Source organism: Lissotriton helveticus, chromosome 10 (assembly GCF_964261635.1).
Source record: "Lissotriton helveticus chromosome 10, aLisHel1.1, whole genome shotgun sequence".
Lineage (NCBI taxonomy): Eukaryota > Metazoa > Chordata > Amphibia > Caudata > Salamandridae > Lissotriton > Lissotriton helveticus.
The window spans coordinates 33,856,681-33,878,411 of NC_136071.1; the positions used below are offsets into that span (position 1 = coordinate 33,856,681).

The following is a 21,731-nucleotide window of genomic DNA, read 5'->3' on the forward strand; positions in this document are numbered from 1 at the left end:
TAAGTGTAGATTTCGGGAGTTTCCCGGGAGATGGACACACGCTAGTGGCCATTGACTCGTACTCGAAGTACCCTTTGGTTGAGAGGATCGACTCCACGGCCTTCTCGCACGTAGGACCCGCCTTAGAGAAAATGTTCTCCATGTTTGGCTATCCGGAGGAACTGAAAAGCGACAACGGACCACCCTTCCAGGGAATGGAATTCGCCACCTGAGGCCAGAGGCATCAAGCACCGACGCATAACACCCCAATGGCCGCAAGCGAATGGAGAGGCCGAAAGGTTTATGCGAACTCTAAACAAGACATTCCGCATAGCGATGGTAGAACAGGCAGACCCTGAACAGAGACTACATGACTTCCTACGGGAGTATAGAGGGACTCCTCACTGCACTACACAGAGAAGCCCCTGGGCACTCATGTTCCAAGGACACCGCAGGGATCTCCTCCCCACTGCTCCGGGGACAATACCAATCCCGAATGACGCGGAGGGAACCCAGGAACGGAGGCGACAAAATAATTGGCGAACAAGTCAGCGCCGGAGAGCGACTACGCGACGGCTGCGCCAGGGAGATCAAGTGGTTATACGGAACAGACGTCCTGGAGGAAAGTTCCAGACGCCCTATGAACCGGGGCCGTGGACTGTAACGGCCACGAAGGGAACCATGGTGACCGTACGCAAGGAGGGAGAAGAAGTGTCGAGGAACACCTCGTGGTTCAAAGCAGTAACCCCGGGGATAACCAACAATTCGGAAGTGCTGGAAAGTGCGGAGTCAGTGCCCAAGGCTCTGACCCAAGAGGATGGAAGCGACTCGCCGGCAGGGACACCAGAAGGCTTGCCGAAATCAGAAGATGGACCTCCAACGTCGCAAACCCCCACCAGGAACACCCCACACCATCGGGAATCTGGGCGAAGTCAGAACCTGCGATACAACCTACGGCCCAATCCACCCCCAAATCAGAAGCTACAAGACTATGCCTGTCAGCTAAGCCCCTGAATCCGTCAACAAGGGACACGCAAGTACAGCATTTTGTTTTGTTTGAAACCATGAGAGACTGGTTATCCCATTTCGAGACAATATGTGATGAAGATATAAAAGTTTGTAAAGATGGATAGGGATGTAGTGCTGTTAGCACTCTAGTTTACCGATGCACGCATCCCCACATCCGCAGGCGAGGCGTGGCCTGCGGGGAGGTAATAAAAGGAAGGCGTGCGCTCGGGCACGTCACTTCCGACTGAGAAACCAGTGTGAGCCTCAGTAATTTATGCTGCGCGTCCCCACCCCTGCGCTAGCACATTGTGGCCTGGTGCCCAGCCTGGCACAAAACTACAAGCACTCCACTGCAAATAAAAAGTCAAAAGTAAAAACATTGTCATTTTCAAGCGCCAAAGCTCTAAGTTTCACAACTGCGAGACCTTTGCTCAGCTCCGGACCACCTCCTCCTCCCAGGTCTTCAAAACTGACCTCAAAGTTCTCCTCCTTCAAAGACACTTCCAAATTTAATTCACTCCATCTCTATTATCTGATGGAAGACCTTTCATTATAGAAAATTCTATTCTCCATGACTATGGAAGTGCCTTCCCAGTGTGCTCTTGTGGTTTGAGTGTCTGCCATTATTGCAGTATTACCCTTCTACCTGTGTTTGGTACTCTTTTGTAACATGCTCACGTCACTTTTCTCTTGTAACACACTGCTTGCTACCTCTTACATTTTATTTGCTTTATTTACTTGCACAAGTGCCACCATTGCCTATGTAACGTTTGTTCTTGTGCTTGAGTGTCTTCCATTTATTGCAGCATTATACCTCTACTTGGTACGCTTTTGTAACCTGCACACATCACTTTTTCCTCCTGTAATGTACCTTTGCTACCTCTTGTATTTTGTTTGCTCACAATTGTCACTATTGCCTCATGTAATTTAACGTTTGCTTTTGTAATTTGCTCCTCATGTATCAGTACTGTTCCTATTGTGAAGCGCTCTGACACCTTCGGGTAAAGTCCAAGCTATTTAAAAACGCATAAATAAATAAACAAACCTATTGCATTGCATATGCTTGTTTCAATATCTAATGGGGGAGGGGGGGGGGGTCTCTTTAATCTGCCAGAACCAAGACTTGTATCCCACCACGCCCTAGACGTCACAATTCATAAAAGTTAGTAGAGCACTATTGGCTCCTGGAAGTGACTGCCTCGCTTCTCACGGCCCCTGTAATACGTTATTGGGTTCTTAATTTCCATCTCCGAACAGGGGATAGGGTGTCTTGGCCTGGCCATTAAAGTCCCGAGCCCCGCCTCCCACCCGTTTTCTGATTGGAACATCCGCGGCGGAGCCTCACCCTTTGCCGGAACTCCTCCTCGCCCTGGAGCTAATCGGCGATTGGGCAGTTCGTTTGCCAATTCGCTTATGCCGTAGTGTCACTGGACAATCTCAAAGGAAGTGGGCGGGACCTCCACCGACGCCGCGTTGTCGCAAAGCAGGGCGGGCGGATTCCGTCGGGAAGGGGAAAAAAGAGCGGAGGAGGAAAACGGCGAGAGAGACGGTAAATAGAACTAATAAGCGCCGCTTAACGCGCAGAGCTCCTGCAGAACGCACCGCCGCGTGCCACAGAGACGATCTCACAGCTTAGAGGGAGCGGTCGAGACCGCCTTAGTCTGGGTATCCCTCCGCCGCGATGCGAGGGCGAAATGACGGCTGTTTTTTTGGGCGTTCTTTTTCTCTTCAATGTTCAGCGCATTAGTGAGAATCCAACACCCCTACCCCCCTTAAGAGTGGACTTTAGAACAAAAAAGCGTTGTGTTTTTAACTGGTTCTACGGTGTCGAGCGCGCGCCCCGCCGCCCATGTCCGCGTTGACGGCGCGCCCCGAGTAGGCGCGCGCGCGCACGAGGCCTTTCCGATTGGTCGGAAGGGCGCGCGCGGACGCCTTTACGCATTTTTCTACTGCTCTGAAGCGCCAGACAGTGGACTGGACGTCGGCCGCCGCCAGGCTCGCTCGTGATTGGGCGGAGTAGGGCTGCGCGTGACCCGCCGGGGCGCGACTGCCCTGAACGCGACAAACTGCCGCCCCCTCCCCCGCCATTTTGACGTTGACTTTTTCAGCACTTACCGCACCTTGTTTTTCTCAGTTACTTGGATCAAAGTTCTGGCTCTCGTACAATCCTATTGTTTTTCACCCCTTTATACAAATGACGTAAATTTCAGCATCGTTGGTACCTTTGTGACCCTACTTCGAGTGTCGTGTAATGACTGGAAAATATTTTATATTCTACTGATAAACGTTGGCGCGGTAACTCCCTTTCGAATATTTCCTGGCGTCTGAACGAGATTTGTGCTGCCTGATGCGTACCATTGAACCTTCGACATGTTTGCTAAGGCGAACGTTTGAGGACTAATTTATTGCTCAGCATAGCGTGGGATACTCTAATAGGATTCCCCTGTCAGGTATACATTGTAACTGCCATTGACAAAGCCAGTGGGTCTGGCTTTAGATGCTGGTCCTTTGTCAGTGTTTGGGGAGGGAGGGCTCTTATTGGGAAAGTTGGGCACTTCTTTTTTTTTAGAGAAAAAAAAAACATTTTTGGGCTGGAAAGCACGCATTGACATAGCAGATTCCTTGGGATATATTTCCGGTAATGAGGCAAACCGTAGAGTTGTTTTTAAGTCTTTATTTATTAACCCAGATGACCTCAACCTCCTCCGTGCACAACTCCCATTCAATCCCACCTTCTTGGAATCTAGAACCTGCCACCATTCTATATTCAGCTAGAAATTCGAAGCATAACACATCCTCCTTTCTGCCATAACAAAATAACATCAACAGGTAAAACCACAACTAAAAATACATAACAAAGTAATACAGCTTGAACCAGAACTAAAAATACACACAACACTAAAACATACGCCTTTCTAATTAAACTTTAACAATATCTATGTAACATCAAACTTGTAGGCTTTAAAGAAGCTAAAGTGTGAGCACTGTATATGGGCTGAGGAGTATTCATAAATAAATCTTGCAATCGCGTGGGACGCACCACACCTCTCAGCCAAACCTTTACCTTAGTTATTCCCTTCCTCATTTCCAACATCCGCATTCTCATTTCCACTTTCTCTTTGTCACCCTCTAGCTCCTGGCAACTTTCCCCTCACTTTCCACCCATTTAAAATCCTTTGCCTTCTCCCTTTTATTCAATGTCTCTGCTTCTGGATAGTTACTCATGCCACGTCTTTACATCGCTCAAAAGAGAAGATATACGAAAAATATTTTCCATTCGTACGGTGTGGAAAATCCACTGCACGTGTTTTTAACCTTCCTGCTATCTTTCATTTTAACCATCTTTCCCATATCAATGTCGGCATTCCTTGTGGTATTTTTCTGATAACGCTGCATTTGTCTTACTTCCCTTGTTTCTTGACGTTGCTTGTTCTGGTGCCCCCTCCGCACTCTTTGACTCACTCATCTAACCTTAATTATCTTTTTCAAAGGCTCTCCTCATTAAGGCAAAAGGACTGTATCCTGTTACTTATTGGGGTGTAATGCGATATGCCAACATTGTAAATTCGCACTACCAATTAAGTTGACTACTTTTGGTCAATTGTATCACACGGTTAATCACACAAATAAACCTCAACACTTCTGTTTCCTTCAGGGTGATACACCAATGTATTTTTGTGTTTTATCCCATTCCTCTTCAAAAACTCAGAATTGACTAAACTTTAATCTGCGGTCCATTGTTGCTAATAAGACACTTAGGCAATCCCTCGTTCAAGATAACCTTGTCCAAGAATTTATGGTACTACTTGAAACATAATTCCTCAAACTCTAGCCACTTACAAAAACAAACATTGACAAAGCCAGTAGGTCTCACCTATGCAAGAGGTATTGGCTTTGCCAATGTGTTTTAGCTATGTTATATTCAAGTAGGACTAAAAGTTAGTGTTGCAGAGTGGAATGGCGGAGAGTAGAGTTGTGGAGTGTTGTGACGTATTGTTGTGTATTTGAGTGGCATAGAGTGCAGTGGTGTACAATGCAGCATTGTAGATTGGAGTGTTGCAGAGTAGAGTGATGTACAGTGGTGCAGATTTAAGTGGAGTACAGTACTGAGAGTAGAGTGCATTAGTATGTAGTACAGAGAAGAATGGAGTAGAGTGCATTTGTGTATAGTGCAGTAATTAGACTACAGTTGCATAGTGAGTGCAGTGGAGTGGCGTAGATTAGAGTGGTGTGAAGTGGATTGGTAATGAGTGCTGCAGCATAAAATGCATTGGCGTAGACCAGGGTTATCCAATGTCAGTCCTGGAGGGCTGGATCCATCCCAGATTTTTAGCATAATCCACATTTAGATAAATGTAGTCTTGAAAATCTGGTACGGATCCAGCCCTCCAGGACTGACATTGGAGAATCCTGACGTAGAGTTTTTTGGCGTGAAGTGCTGTGTTGCAGAGTGGCATAGAGTGAAGTTACAGTTCTACAGTAGAGCAGTTTAGATTGGAATGTTGCAGAGTGCAGTGGCGCAGAGTAGAATGCATTTGTCTAGAGTGGAGTATGCATGGTCTGGTAACACACTGCATTACAGACAACACATTTTTAATTGAAACAAGCATTACATTTACACAGACATACAGTTTATCACCTTTCACACACTAAGTAAATCCCCACACTTAATTGTTGTCTCACTTTAAATTCCACTATTGTGTTAAATTAATTTCTTGCCTCATATGCATACCAAATGTTAGTATTTTAAAGTTATGGAGCTGTTAAGTAATTGAAACAATACGTAGGCTGAATAAACGGATGTGGAAACGAGCTGCTGTCCTTATGCAGATGTCTCGCTCTATAATTGTATTTACCCCTTTTAAAAATACATTATGCCTCGTATTACTAAAGTCCCATTCCAACCCTTTGTTAACTCACTGATTTTATATCTGCATTAGGTTCCTGGTCCGGAAAGGCTTCAAATTCAACAGCTAATATGCCAATAAAATTGCCTTTAGAAGTGCCTTGCTTTTTTCTTGAATGCAAATGTTGTTCATTAGAACTTTGGTAACCTGCAGTTGCTTTCCAGGGAGTTAACAGACAGACTGCTGCAGGTGTTAAGTACGCTTTAATCTGCATTCAGAATGCTTTATTGAAAGGAATGAGGAAGCTACTTGATGACTCATAGGAATGTGTACTTGATATAGGTTTCTAGACGCTAACCATTTCTGTGACAAAACAAAATCGCTCATTTTGATCCTTTAGTCCAGTCTTTTTAGAGGGATATTCAGTACAGTTTTACAGCTTTGATTCCACCATCAAGATGGCTTGAGATGTGCCACAGTTTTGTCATGAATACATAATGGGCAAATAGAGTACAAATATTATGAGACTGCAGCAAAACACTGGGGAATCAGCTGTCAGGATGCTTCTGCAGTTGGATGTACATGTCCTACTCTGTAATGTGTTCTTATTTTAGCTTCTGGAGAAGCTTTCATAAACCCTGAGAAAATCATAAGAGAAAAGTTTTTTCTCTCAAACATGGTTCATCAAATCCCAGCAGATGGCCAGAATTTTTCACAGGGTAAAATCGCCTACAGATTTACAAGAATTCCTAAAATGATTGAAACACCACCCGGAAATGAATTATATTGTGACTAAAAATCTACTATCACCCTTTCATATGTGCTCTTTTTTGTGACCCTCAAAACGTGTCATTTACTAGCATACATTTTAATGAAGACTATATCCCAGAGTCTTGTAAAGGCTGTCACATGTCAATGTTACGGCCAGCTAAACAAGGGGAGAGGCATCCAATTGGGTCACCCCATATGGCAGTGGGAGAGGGGGGGCAGGGTGAGCTCACCCTGCCCCTGTATATATTTTTACATTCACTTCCAGGATGAGGGGACCATGGCCTTGAGTTCTGTAATGGATGTCAAAATATACTGTTAATCAGTGGCCAGCCAGTAGGATTGCCTGGTCCCCTTTTGACTTGGACATTAAGACCACATCTAGGCACCAGTGGCCCATATATTAACTTGTTAACCCCCTTCATGCCAAACTTAAGCCAGTCTTAGAATACTCATTTGTCAAACTAATGAAGATTAACATCGAATCACAAAAAACACATTCTGCATACAGTTATAACTTGTTGCCAAATTTGGTTCACCCATTTTTTCTGCATCTGAGAGTAAAGTTACATTTGGGAATTAACTTGTGATACGTTACTTTAGCACTGCACCCCTTTGGACAGACCAGCTCTAAGCAACTCCGCATAATCAACTTTCTTTAAGGACCTGTTCTCAATCCCCCAACACATTTCACAATCCCAAATTCGACTTGAGTATGGACTAAGAAACCAGACTCCCAACAGACAAGGGACATTAGCTGAAGGATTCCCTCGTGGCATTGCAGCTAGAGGAGGCCTGGCTTACCCTCCCCACCTACTCCAGTTTAAAAACTGTAGTGAACAAGGCAATCAAAAGGACCCCCTTATTAATAGACAAAACAGCCTTCTCAAAAATTCCACGCCTGGGCCGTGATCCAAGGCTATCAGCAGCTGAAACCCCAAACATACCTGCTAGACCACTTTTCCCAGGAGAAAAAGCACTAACTAACGTTATTGCGGCCTTTTTCATCAAAAGACTTGACCCCAAAATATAAATGACCCTGGCAATCCAAGGAATGCCGCTTATGCGGAGGATGGGGCGAGTCTTTTCTACATTTACTATGCATCTGCCCCTCCCTGACAGAGACCCGAAGAACGGTCCTCCGGGAAGCCTTTAGGAAGGAACAAATAAGGTCATGTAGAGTAGCCATCATCCATTGCCTTGGAGGACTATCAATCCAACTGTCCTGTAGAGCCATACAATTCCTGAAAACCGCAGCAACAGAACTGGAAAAAAAGGAAACTATTAACTAACCTAATACGTTTTAGTACAACTCGTCCTGAAATTCACTTATGGTATCGTCTGTATGTTTCATACGCACCTGTTTGTATTCCAAAATGTACATTTCGTGTATGGTGGTTTCCCACCCTTTTATGATTTTTTATGAAATAAAATAAAAGTATTTATTCATTCATTCAGACCAGCTCAAAACATTCCATGAAGGAGCCATGGTTTGAGAGTGGTTTGTTTTTTGTTAAACGTCTTCACATTTATCCAACAGCTCCAAAGTTATTAGCTAAAGAAAAATGTGTTTCCTATAGGAATTCTGGTTTAATTATAACAATACAGTGGGAACCACCACTGTACAATACATAATATTTATATTTCACTGTTGTAATGTTTTACATAAAAAAAACACACTGGAGAGCCCTTGTTGAGTATCCTACATCTGTCAGGAGGACCCAGGTGAAGGATGGTTGGCTCCATCAAGAGTCTTGCTCATTGATTCTAGTCACCTGGTACAAGGTCTACAAACCCTGCAACAAGATGTACCTATTTAAGTTTTTCAAACAAACGATGAGTTGGTTTACTTTACATACTCTAAAAGCTTTGTAAGTCATAATTGTTTAACTTATTAGAGTAGATCCAATATTGATATCTTTGGAACAGGATTTTGACATAAATATATATTGCTCTTGTGCTTCATTTAACTTTAAGAATTGTGGTTAAGAAATCTCCTTACCATCTTAACACTACCATTTGAGTAAAACCCTAACGTGAGATCTTTCAGTCTCCAGTGAAAGGAGGCTAGAAAAGCAGTAGTTGGCAGACTTAGCAGTTTGGTGTCATTCATATACGTATAATATAATGTTCTGTGTCTTGTTTACACCTGCTTGGCGTGGGTGTTGACCTGTTCATTTATTTGATTCCCTTTACTGCAATTTGTAAGTTCTTTTTGTCCCTTTATTTATTTAGCCGAAGCATGCCTGCTGCTCACCCATTCCCAGACAGAGATGCTGTAAACAGGTGCTCAAAAGGATACCTTGTGTAACGGCCATGAGCCGTGTTATTATATTAAGTGGTTTCTTAATGCCATGAAGATGATGTACAGTGGCTTAAGTGGCTGTTGTTACTTGTACAGTCGTTGCTCACTAAAAATAGTTTTACTTTTGGGTGCCGGCAGCATCTGTAATGTCATTAGAGGTGGTTAACTGCTTGTTTCAAAGAGTGCCATATCTTGCTGTTCACTTGGTTGGCATCACGTATCTTTTCTGTGCTTTTAAGCAAAATCTAGGCTGTGGGAGATGTAGAAGTATATAATGAGGTGTTTCAATATAGACCAGTCACAGCGATAAGGAGGAACTGATTTTCATTGAAATACTTAAAGATGGTCGAGGAGGCATATTTCAAACTGAGGCACCAGTCCTGTTTCAGTTAAGCCGTGCGGCATGGTGGCAAAATTATGAATATGTTGAGTGCGTAGAGATTTTAGTATTTGAAAGGATCAGGTTAAGAATAGACATACACTAGATAGTTAGTATGTCCTTTGTCCAGCCAGACAGGGATTTATTTAGAAAATACACAAGGTAAAAGGAAAATCTTAAGATTATGTCAAGTGGGCACAGCCTGTGACCCACAGGGAACAAGACAAAACAGAGGATTTTAGGCAACAGCGAACAAGGCGGTCTGCGTACTATTAATCGGTGAACAGACATGATTTCATTCTAGAGTACCATTGTACAGAGCATTGAGACATTTGAGGAACATATGGTACTATTGTGTCTATGACGTTTCGATGCCGCACACCAACCAATCAATGGAGGGTTTGAAAGTGGCCCCGCGTCTAACTTTCTGGATGCCGGGTCAATCGCGGCACTAGTTGCTGATGAAAGCCAAATCGCTTTTCAACCATGCTTCGCGGGAATCGCTTGCTTGGGACCACTTTCAAACCCGCCATTGATTGGTTACCCATCAGCGCCAAGTACCCCTCTGAACCGTAAACCATACATCTGATGGTCCCCCATCACAATTGCCACGTATGATAGGCAATTGTAATGATCACTTTCTCAAGACAAACATGAATGATATAATTGTCCTGAAGATGATGCCATGTATCCTAGTGTGCGGCATCGAAAGGTCGCCGACACAATAGTACCATATGTTCCTCAAATGTCTCAATGCTCTGTACAATGGTACTCTAGAATGAAATCATGTCTGTTCACTGATTAATAGTAAGCAGACCGCCTTGTTCGCTGTTGCCTAAAATCCTCTGTTTTGTCTTGTTCCCTGTTGGTCACAGGCTGTGCCCACTTGACATCATCTTAAGATTTTCCTTTTACCTTGTGTATTTTCTAAATAAATCCCTGTCCGGCTAAACAAAGGACATACTAACTATCTAGTGTATGTCTATTCTTAACCTGATCTTTTCAAATACTAGGGTCCACTGTTTTTTGTAAAAAGTTAACGCCCAAGGTCCCTAGTGAATTCCTTTGGGTTCCCTTGTTTCCTACTAACAGTGCGTAGATGACATTGAGGAGTTGCATGATGACTTTGAAATTAGTTGTGTGCAGGAGGGAGAATATAGGCTTGAGAGAACAAGCACTGGCGTTGCCAATAGGTTTCGCATTTGGAAAGTTGGAGCTATTGGTTTTGTAAATGACATTTTATATTTATATATCGTTATTGGCATTGTCAATAACAATATATAAATATAAAATGTCATTTACAAAACCAATAGCTCCAACTTTCCAAATGCGAAACCTATTGGCAACGCCAGTGCTTGTCTTTTCTATGCAGTTAAAATTCTAGACGAACCCTTGAAACGTTCTGTACGAGAACCAGTAGGGGAGACGGATTTTTAGACGCATACTCATGTTTTTTTAAATTCATGATAGTAATCCAGTTTACTTGTTCCAATCACTGGCAAAGCCAATGGGTGTATCTACCGTTTGTAGTCCTACCTAAACGATTTAAAGCCTACAGCAGGGATAAAAAAATGTTTCTGTATACAACGTGTTCATGAAACATAGATGTAATATTTTTGGTATACATTGGAGATGTAAAACACTCCCATGTACATTGCAGCGCGAGCTCGCCATAAGAAGCAGGATTTTCCACCAGAATTATTCTGAGCAAATCACTTAATCTCCATGTGCCTAAAAAAAAGAATGTGACCTCGTGTAATGTAACAGGCGCTCATGCACCCAATACCATTGGCTCGAGTTTGACTTATATTAAAGTGCACAAATAAAAACATATAAACTCCTGTGACGTGCTCAAGACCACGGTGCCGTGAGAAAGCCGACTTTCATTATCACTCCAGTGGCTATTCCGTTTACCACCACAAGGAGGTGTTCAGGCGCCCGGGGTCAGGTCAGGCTGGCCCTGAGAACCACTGGTAATCGCAGCATAGGAGACGTGCAAATGTGAAACCAAACAGACTGGGTGGGGGAGTCGAGCTGCAGAAACATTTCACGTGAGTGCTAGAATGGCTTAGAATACAGGGGCATCTGCGAGCGGCTGCGGGAGCCACAGACAAGGGGCATGTGTTCGGCTGTAGTTCACATGCATGGGAGTCCTCGGCGTCCCTAAGTACTTACTGTGAAGAGAGGCTGGCTCGCAGTGAAGAAAGGGAAAAGGCACACGAAGGCTGCAAGAAGGAAAGGGAAAAAAAGGGAGGAAACCAAAGGAACGAAAAAAAAACCTTCGAAAAGAAAGAAAGAAAGAATCTTCAAAAGCGCTCCGGCATGTTGTGTCTTGCGTGCTACATTACGTACTGGTGAAAACAGGAGTTGTTAACTGATTCTTTGTTTAATTTGAAGTACATTTATTTATGTCTAAGTTTCGCCTTTGTGTCCATGTAAAGGCAAATGGCCTCGCAATGCTGGCAAATGGCCGGAGGGAAGCCGGATGGGGGCGGGAATGCGAGCGAGGGGAGAAGTGTGGCAGGCGGATTAGGGAGATGCGCGTGCTTGTGTGGTCACGTGACCCTCACATGCACTATGGAAAAACCGCAGTGGTTTGACGAGTCGATCAAGCCCTTGAATTTTCGCCTATTACATTCGCAAGCGAATGATAATAGGCGAAACCTAAAAAGTAGATGGGTGTTTAGTGCTTCACAAAGATGACTTGGGTTTCAGTGGTGTGTTGAGCATTGGCATTGCAAGTCTATCCAGTTTTCGGTGACAGAAGAGCCATCTGATGGATGACGTTACTTTACATGGTTTGAAAAGCTTTGCAGCCCTGGTTTTATTTTGGCATGTCCACTGTATTTCACCCAGTGAACTATTCATCATGATGTAATTCTGGTTAGGGGTGTCCTCCTTTTTTTCTGTCCTTAGTTTACTGGCTGGGTAATACACAAAATATGCCCCGTTTCAGAATGAGGGTTTCTGTTGCCCAGTCTGCAGTTTGAGTTGGTGATGGTAGTGTAATCTTTGTCCAGGCTGTTTTACTTGCATCACTTTTGGGAGATTGCCTACCAGACTTTCCTCATGAATGCCGGCTCTTTTCTGCTCTAGTGAGTGTGACCTGTGTTGGTGGCGTGTGTATATTGTGTTCTTGGGTACAAATGTTCACACTTGTAGCCTTAAAAATGTGGCTACCGTGTGCATATGCACACATCTTGTTGGGTTGCCTGTGTCCAGGGTGTATATGGCTGCCTGTATTGCATGTTTTAAAAGACCCCTTTGATGAAACTGGTGCTATATTGGTCACAGTACGTTTTCCCCATCTCTGGTGAAAGTTACTCGCTGTCATCTATAAAGTGGGATTTCCATCGAGCTCTGTTTGAGGGCACCTCACATCATACAACCGCTCACTCCAGTCTTACTTTGTACATCCCTGTGGGAACTTGCAAAAGAAAGCGGACACAAAAGGCTATGTACTTATCTTAGATTGACCAAAGTAATTGGAATTTGAAACAGTACATTTGGGGTTTGCTTGGGCTTCCTGTCTGGGTCTCCCAATTGGAATAAATGAAAGGCCTCTGGGATTATTAGTTGTAGATGAGCTGGATGCTGGAAGAATTTACAAAGCTGTGTTGTGTAAACATCATCGCAAGCTGAACCGTCTTTGGTTGTTGCTTCTCTTCAAGCTGAGGACAGGCCTGGATACGTTGAATACCTCAATGCTGTGACCTGAGGGAAATGTGGAGAATGACTGAACACGGAGTGGTGATGCTGCTGATCACTAGAGGATCTGCACAAAAAATACAGGAGCACAGAACACCTCCTGGTATGTGTATATATTTATATATATATATATATATATAAAATCAAGTATTCCGTTCGCTTGATGCAATATAGCACAGTCCAAACACGGACCACACTTTGGTGCTTCAAGTGTTTATTTGGTGCTCTTGGACGCCATGACTCGTTTCGGCCCCTCCCTCGGGCCTTGTTCATATGACGCAGTGTAAAGGTACGCATTGGCTTAAATACATTCAGTATGTTTGTGACGTTAGACTTCATGGCATATACATTCATAGACATAGAAAAGTGAATTTTTTACATTTCAAGTTATCAAATGCAAAAAGGATCAATGCCTAACGTATTTGTGCGATATAAATTAGACAAATGTAAGAACAATTTTCAGTTATACTTTGTCAATAATTAAAATAAATACAAGCACATTAAAAAGAGCCACATATTATAAAATAGCACAGAATAACGTACTACGTGTTAAAAAGCCAATGTGCAAATATTAGGTGTAAGTGCTATGTGCAAAAAAGTATATGTATCTCGCAAAATATGCCTTAGTCACTCCAATAAGTTGTTTTGTAGGCATAAGTAACTTATTACGAGTTGCAAGATCAACATATATATCTTATACATTATTTCTTATCCGTTCTTTTATTATATATCTAATATCAGATTGAGAGAGGCTGCGAGACAGCTGAAACTTGTCTCTGAATGTTCTCTTAACCTGCCGGGTCGTGGAAGGCCCAAAGCATTAAAGCGAAGTGAACATTTTCAGTCTTCGTGTGCGTGCTATTTGTTGAAATACGGAAGTTGATTTTGGAGATATATACATACTCTCACTATCTAGAGCTTTTCTACTGTCTTCTGTGGCTAGTCTGCACTCTCTCCTTGGTTGTCTTCGCCATTTCCTCCTGCGATCCTAAATCGGCTCTTAGCCCACACCCCAGTCCCACCACGGTGTGAAGTCTGGCCTTATTTGCTGAATGTCTTTATTTTGGAATTGTTTGAACCATTTCTCTAGGTATTATGCTTTCTCTCTTGCTTTAGCAGTGCATGGGACTGCAGGTGTATTCTTGCCCTCTGACACTCCTGTGTGTTGCATCTCCTATCCCTTTCCTTGCGCTATCCATGTTACTTCCCACGCTCCACTTCGTCCATTCCATTCCCCATCTGACCATGACCCAGCACACACGTGTAGCCAGTATTCATTCATACGCGAAGTTAGGAAAATTAGCAACACAAAATACTCTGCCTCAAATCAAAAGGCAAAAAAAGCACAAAGAAATTAACCTGGATGGCTCCAGTGATGAAGTCCCACCAAACTATCAACATCAGATAAATTGCTGTAGGGATTCTGTGCTGCTAAGGGCGATGCAGAGCCTGGCTGCTGAGCACAGAGGCTGTTACAAGCTTGTCACTTGAGTATCCAAAACCTTACCCCCCCCCCCCCCCCCCCCCCCCCCCATCTCCATGCAGCTTCCCTACTGCACACCGTACGTCACTGCACAGGCTGGAGATACACTACCTACTTCCGGGGTAGAGGAATTCCAGTTCTTTTATTTTTGCCAATGCTGATCAGCATTTGCAAATAGCATTGGAAAATCCATTAGGTCTGCATTGTCAAAGTTAAAAAGTACATCATTTTTACCTGGCTATTGCTTGTTTGTTTGATGTAGTTCATTGTAGTCACTCTTATTCAATTTACACTTAAAAAGGGGGTTTCTCCCTGTGGTTACCATGACTTTCAAAGAAAACGTAAAGCAGGTGAAAGAATGTGGCTGGTGGATCTCTGTGGCTGACCCACGTAAAGCATGCCGATCATATGTGGAAAACCTTCATCTTGGGAATTTAATGGCATCTGCTAGAATTCACTATTGTCACAGAGGAATCTTTTTCGCTTTTTCCCTGAAGGAGACTGGTACTTAAGGAAACCCTGTTCTTAGTAGTGTTATGGAAACTAACATATTTAATTTTGGTAAGAGGGATTCAGGAGCAAGGGCAATCACAGATAATTTATGAGGGGTCACCTTTGGGGACTTGCATGTATGAGTACCTCTCGAAGGGAAAGCTTTGTCGAAACATTTGTGAACCCATATTGAGCAAGCGTTTCTTTTTTATGATCCGGTTTGAACAGCACCACCGAGGGCTTCTACTGTCACAGAAGTCCACCAGTTAGGTTTGAAATATTTTAGAGTATATCGGGCTCCTAAAGTGTATCAGACCATAAGCCAAAGTCCTCTCTACAGAGTTTGAGTTAGTCTTCCTCTAGGGTCTTGGTCTCAATTCCTTGGAATTGGGGGTTATCTGTGATTCGTGAAATTTGCACTGACAGTCCCTAAAGGTGGAGAATAATGTTTCAAAGTCATTCCTAGTGTGAGTTGTAGATCCCGTCTTTAGAATACTCGTCTGTTAAAGAACAATAAAAACTTGAGAAGGATACGAGGGAGTAGGTAAATGAAAGTCACTCTGTACCGCCGGTTTCAGATGGTGGTTCCAGTACATCATTTACTGTTAAATATGAAATATACCAAAGGTTTACTTTAATCTTTCAGCCTAACTTTTGTTAGAATCGATACATGTTTCTCATTCTTATGGCTGTTGGTCGGTCTCATTTCCTTTCTGTCCGACCACAAAGGTTATTGCAGCTTGGTGAGTAATAGATGGCTATTTTGGATCCTCGCCATCTGGCGTTGTCCACTTTAATTTTTAGTACTTAGTGCCATCCTTGCTCCAGTTTTGATCTGGTAATGCCCAAAACCATTTTATGTTTAGTTCAGATTGTATGCACAGAATCGAAAATGTTCTAGCTTACACACCAAGAATTTTCAGTTCAATTAAGGACACGGAGGCGGAGATTATGCTTCTCTTTCTTTACTGAGAAATTCACAGCAGCCAATCAAAACACTTAAAACTACATATCCCATGAGCCCAACATCCCATTGTTCCATCCAGCCATAGGGTTCATGCCTCCCTATATGTATCAATATGGCTGTACTCCTTCCTCTTTCTTTGTGAACATCAATGTAAAGCCTCAAAACCTGAGTCAACCATGAAACTGCAATAGAACCAACATGTCCAATTCACAGGAGGAATCTAATCCAACAGGCAAAGACTAACTTCCTTTGCAGCAATACAACCGACCAACCATCAGCAACCTGGTAGCCAGCTACAAGCTGATTTAGCATCCATTTGGGAAACGAAAATATCGAAAATAATTCTGAATCCAGTAGAGGGATTCTAAGCAATCATGGGTTGGGTAGATGTGATAGCAATAATAGCAATGTGTCACAGAAAACAGCAATAACCTGTAGAATTAACAGGCCCCATTGAAACAGTGTGCACTTTTCCAGGGAATGATAGTCCTTAATAGAATTGAAAATTCTTGATGCGTTAGCTGGAACATTTTTCATTCTATGGCAGGACTGGAGGCTTCCGATTATGCTGGTCTAAAGTTGAGCCACCACCATCAATGAAACATTCACAATAGATTTATGATAAAATAACCCTAAAGGAGGAATCAGAAAACCAGTCCGCCACAGCCATAACGTCCTCCAAACGAGAACCAGTAGAAAAGCCTTTGGCGGCAGTGGCCGCTCTTACAGTGAGCCCCAAAAATTGATAAATCAATACCAGTCTCATCCAACAACCATTTAACAAAGGGTTCACCAAAGTTAGTCCTGGAGGGCAGGATCCATTCAGATTTTCAAGATAGCTACATTTATCTAAATGGGGATATGCAAAAAATCTGGCATGGATATGGTACTCCAGGACCGACTTTGGCGAACCCTAATAACCCTATAGTCGCCTGGGAGACCTGGTGGAAAGTTTTCTGTAGAAACATGAGCAATTGCCCCACGGAATCTCTCTACAATGCTCAGTCACACTCTTTTTAAAGGTATTTAACCACACATAACTTTTGATTATTTGGAAAAGCAGGATAACTGGTACATCTTGATGCAGTTTTTGTACATCTTGAAATAGAAAAAGACACCCCAGAGAGTGTAAATACTCTACATGCTAAGCCCAAGGCCTTCACATCCATAATATGTCTACAGGAAACGAGACACAAGCTTCAGCTTTGCAGACCGCTGTTTACGAAGGAGATCCTCGCTAGCAGGACATGTTCTGGGATGTGACACCATATCAACATCCCATAACATAGAATACTTCGGTTGACAGGGATCGACCAATTGAACACCCCTAAGCAACTTGCATACTAATGGCTGTTCACCCACTGGTTTTACATCCAGATAAGGCTATCCAGCAAACATAGCAGAATGTAGGGTAACCCATGACTAGCTAGTTCACATAAGAAATTCACAATCCTATGGACAGCTTCCCCCAAGGAATAAACACCCATTCACTACATCAACATACTCACCGGCGCCAACCACCCTCATATTATTTTTCTGTAGAGGAAGCCCAAGAATGAAACGGGAACAATATAGCGTTCTGCGAAACTCCTGGCACTTGCTGGAGTTGCCTGAAAGTCTCTACGCCATGAGTGCAAGCGCCCCTGAGTCCCCAACGGGTGCGGAAGAGTCATAGAGTTGGAAAGAAGATCTGGGAAGGAGAGAATCCACACTAGCGGAGCTCAAGAATGCAACATTATTACAGGAAACTAAGACTGGGCCTTCCAATAAGGGGTCGCAAGGACCAACTCTGTAATCTGCTGACAGTTTACAAGAGTTCACTTTGGATCATAGAAAGGGGGAGGGACTCGTACAAAAGGCCTGTCGACCAGGACTGAAGAAAAGCATCTGAGTTGGCTGCCATTGGATCCGGTCTCCAACTGTAAAAGGTCAGGAGATGGGCACTTAGGTGGGATGCAAATAAATTGATTGTGTACGGACCCCAAAGCAAATTAAACCTGTGGATGGAGTCGCCAATCGCGTAGGAACTGAGCGTTTGAGTCCGCTGTCACATTGGACTGACCCAGAATATACTCTGCCATCACTGAGAATTGATGCTGGAGACAATAATGCAGAAATCCTTGGCAATCTCCACCAAAAACAGGATCTCGTCCTGCCAAGGCGGTTGATGTATCATACCGCCAATACGTTGTCCATTCTCCAAAGAATGCAACAACTCATCTTGCGCTGTGATAGAGTCCAAACTGCACAAGACCCCGGCAACAGCTTGAGGCAATTAATGTGGAGAGGAAGCTCTTCCGGGGAACACCTGCCCTCTGTCTCCACCGGGCCCCCCTCCCAACCCCATTGGTTGGCATCCGTTTACTTGATTGCTTCTGGAATCTACGCGACCAGGGCTTTGCCGTCCTAGGCATCTATCTATGTGATCCAACCACCAAGAAATGTCCGTCCTGGATTCCCTGATAACACTATTCTCTCTAAATAGGGCAATCCCTTCCGAAGATTGAAGATTTTCAATCTTTGAGTGCCCGATAATGAAGGGGACCTGAAAAAATCACTTGGATGGATGACGCCAATAGACTTACTAGGCGAGCCAAGATCCTTCATGATCTAGTCGGAGAGGCAAGCACTCTTCTCATTCCAATGTCTACGAAGGGACCATGATTGGTTTTCTCCGAATTCATGACAAACCCCAGATCCTGAAGGAGCTGAACTGCCAAAGAGAGATGAACAGTGTCCCTGCTCCGTGCCATGCCGAGAATATTTAGATATATGATGAACCTTACTCCCCGCGACATTGAACTACAGGCCAAAGCAATGTGGTGAACCACCATGGATCTGAGTACAGACCAAAGTCCATGGCAGTAAACTCATACCAGTGATGGTGTCAACGAAATTGAAGAAATCTCTGGGGGTCAAAGTAGGGACCACCAAGTAAGCTTCCTTGAGGTCGAGACGGACCTTTCAATCTCACTCTTGTAAAAGATTGCATGGAAAATGTATGCCCTCCATCTTGAAGTGGCGATACACTATCCAAGAGTCTAAATGTTTGAGGTTCAGGACCAGTTGAAATGAGCGGTCTTTCTTCGGAACCAGGAAGATTGTGCTGACAAAACCCTGTTGATGAGGTACAGTCTGCACTACTGTTTTTTTTTAGAGGAGCGCAAAAATGTCTTTGTCTGTGAAACTGCTCTCTACTAGGGGCGGTGGGGTGGGAGAGAGTGGGGTGCTTCCTCTGGTGAGGGCTGGGGTAAAACTCCAATGTGAACCATTTGCACGATTCACGGATCCTGAGTTATAACTCCTGATTGTGCAGGTACAACTGTATCCTCCTGTTCCACCCCCCCCCCCTTTTTTTTTCAGGCTGCTGAAGCCAGAAGAACTCTTACCTGAGTAAGTGTCGCTGTTACCACCTGATATTCGTCTTGCTGGGTGCCGCCACAACCGCCTCTGTTGGAGGATCCGATTGGAGCAGTTCTGCCCCTATAATAGTAGCTTCTGGAAGCATGATTGAATCAAAAGCCTGGCGCTCGTCTTCGAAAGTGCCTGGCCCTGTCAAAAAGTCTACTGTGAAACACCTTCTTAATAGACGTTTGGACCTTGTCCAAGGCAGAGAATGTGGTAATATACTTCCCTAGAACTTTAACAAATTTGCCCGCAAAAAGCAGTCTATTCACCAAAGGACCTGCTTCCATAGAGCCCAACTTCACCAGCTTTGGGTCAATCCTCCTTAAAAACGATTTACTACATTCAGCGGACATAGCGCAGTTAGCTTTGCTGAGGAGACACAACGCTCTTTGGGCCCATTCATGGATCATTTCAAGACTCAGTTGTGAATTTGCTTCTTTTGCCTGGACGGTCCATTCAAGAATTTTAGTGAGCAGGTCGGAAAGGTCCAGCAGCTTATCTTGGCTCACACCATGCCCTATCTAGACCATATTTTGGGTTCCTTGGCAAACGACTTGAGGAAAGTCACCATGTTGGGATCTCCACCCCAAACATCAGTTAAATCAAAGCCGACAAACGGCTGAACTGCCCACGTCCGGTCAAATAATTGTGGCAGGAGTTGCCAGTATCCCTAGTGCAGAGCCCCGATAAAACATTTAATTCGCCCCACCGGGTGTTCTCTGAGGACAGGAACCACGGGTGCCACACTGTGAAGCTTGCAAAGCCGGAGACTCGGAGGACCATGCGCGAGGCTAAAAACAGAAAGAGGACTGTCCTCACTCCAGCGGACAAACCACTCCAAATCCCCGTTCCTACTTCACTCTGGCAAATTCCACATGGCAATCAATGAGCTCCTGTGAGCGGAACCCTCTGCCACCAACTCTTACAAGCGCAACACAGATAAAGCGCCAAAGTAAACAGTGCACTTTCAAAAAGTAATGAAAGACAAAATGAACTTTCTTGGCCATTACAACAGCAAAGAAAGAGTAAGAACTGCGGTTACATTGATATATGATTGGATGGGACATTGGGCTGTTGGGCTTGTGGGAAATTAAATGTTTTGATTGGTTGCTCTGAATTTCTCATTAAAGAAAGAGAAGCATGATCTGAAGCCTCCGGTCTGCCATAGAACTACTACCTCTGGGCCACTTTTCACCTAGTATTTCCAAGAAATGTCTGATAATTTTCTTTGGAGTAGATCCTCACTTGTAGCCACAAGAGGCTTTGTTGGAATTGCATTGCAGTATTCACAACAAAGCACTGTAACCCCCCCTCCTTCATTCCCACTGTAGCTGAATTGTGTGAAGCAATATTTTATTTATTTATTTATTTTCAGAGTTTTGTATAGCGCGAACAGGATCCTTACAGATGTCAGAGCGCTTTACATACATATGAAAGGAGGACAAAAGACAGAAAAACTTTAAAAGGCAGTTTGTGCAAAGATGCGAACCATGCATGGTAGTAGAGTGTGATTTTGATTTTGTGGTCGAATCAGGCACTGAAATACAAGGTGGAGAAACATAGGCAAGCAGTATTTGCATAGTTTAAGTTCAAGTGAATTTAGCCATGAGGATCGATTTGACTTCTTTTTTGAAGGATGCAGTGGATGAGATGAGTCTAGTTTCTGGGGGGAGGGCATTCCAGATCCTGGGGGCCATCCCTGAGAAGGAGCGCTTGTACGTTTTTTTTCTTGTTGAATCTTTGTGGTTTCAGAAGGAGAGTTTCTGTGCTTCTTGAGCCTCCTGAGGTTGTCAATTTTTGAGCAATGTAACTGGGCGAGCTATGATGTAAGGCCTTGTGGGAAATGCATGCGATTTTCAGGTGTATTCTAGCTTCGAGCGGTAGCCAGTTAAGAGATTTTAAGTCAGGAGATATGTATGAGCGGTTTTTTGATCCAGTTATGAGCCTTGCTGCAGCATTGATAGAGGCTCTTAGTGGTGCGGTTGTTGATAGTGGGAGACCGCAGAGGGAGGCACTTCCATAGTCAATCGGAGGGATAAGTAGCTCTTGGACTGCAGTTCTAAAGTCATCGGCTGGGAGGAAGGGTTTCAGCTTTCTCAAGGTATTGATTTGGAAATTAGCTCCCTTGGTTGCATTGCTGATATGTCGTTGTATATTGAGATTGGAGTCAAGGGTGATACCTAAGGATTTTGCTTAGTCTACTATGATAGGTTGGACGTTGAATGCAGTGAGGTGTTTCAGCCACTCCTGGACGATGGGGATTTTGGAGGGGGGTGCTATTAGGAGGAATTCTGTTTTCAGAGCATTAAGTTTGAGATGGTTCTCTGCCAACCATGTCTGTGTGTCCTTAAGTGTTGAGTTGAGAAGTTTGAGGTCTTCAGGGGATT

At 43.8% G+C, this 21,731-nt stretch overlaps 1 protein-coding gene across 1 annotated transcript in view; it reads left to right on the plus strand.

Annotated features, from left to right (window-relative positions):
* Positions 1-2,470: 2,470 nt before the first annotated feature.
* LOC144785820 (transforming protein RhoA-like) overlaps positions 2,471-21,731 on the plus strand; it is an 84,327-nt gene continuing 65,066 nt past the window's right edge. Inside the window, exon 1 of the mRNA XM_078664663.1 lies at positions 2,471-2,536. The gene's annotated coding sequence lies outside the window, so the exon portion shown is untranslated. The remainder of the gene's footprint in view (positions 2,537-21,731) is intronic.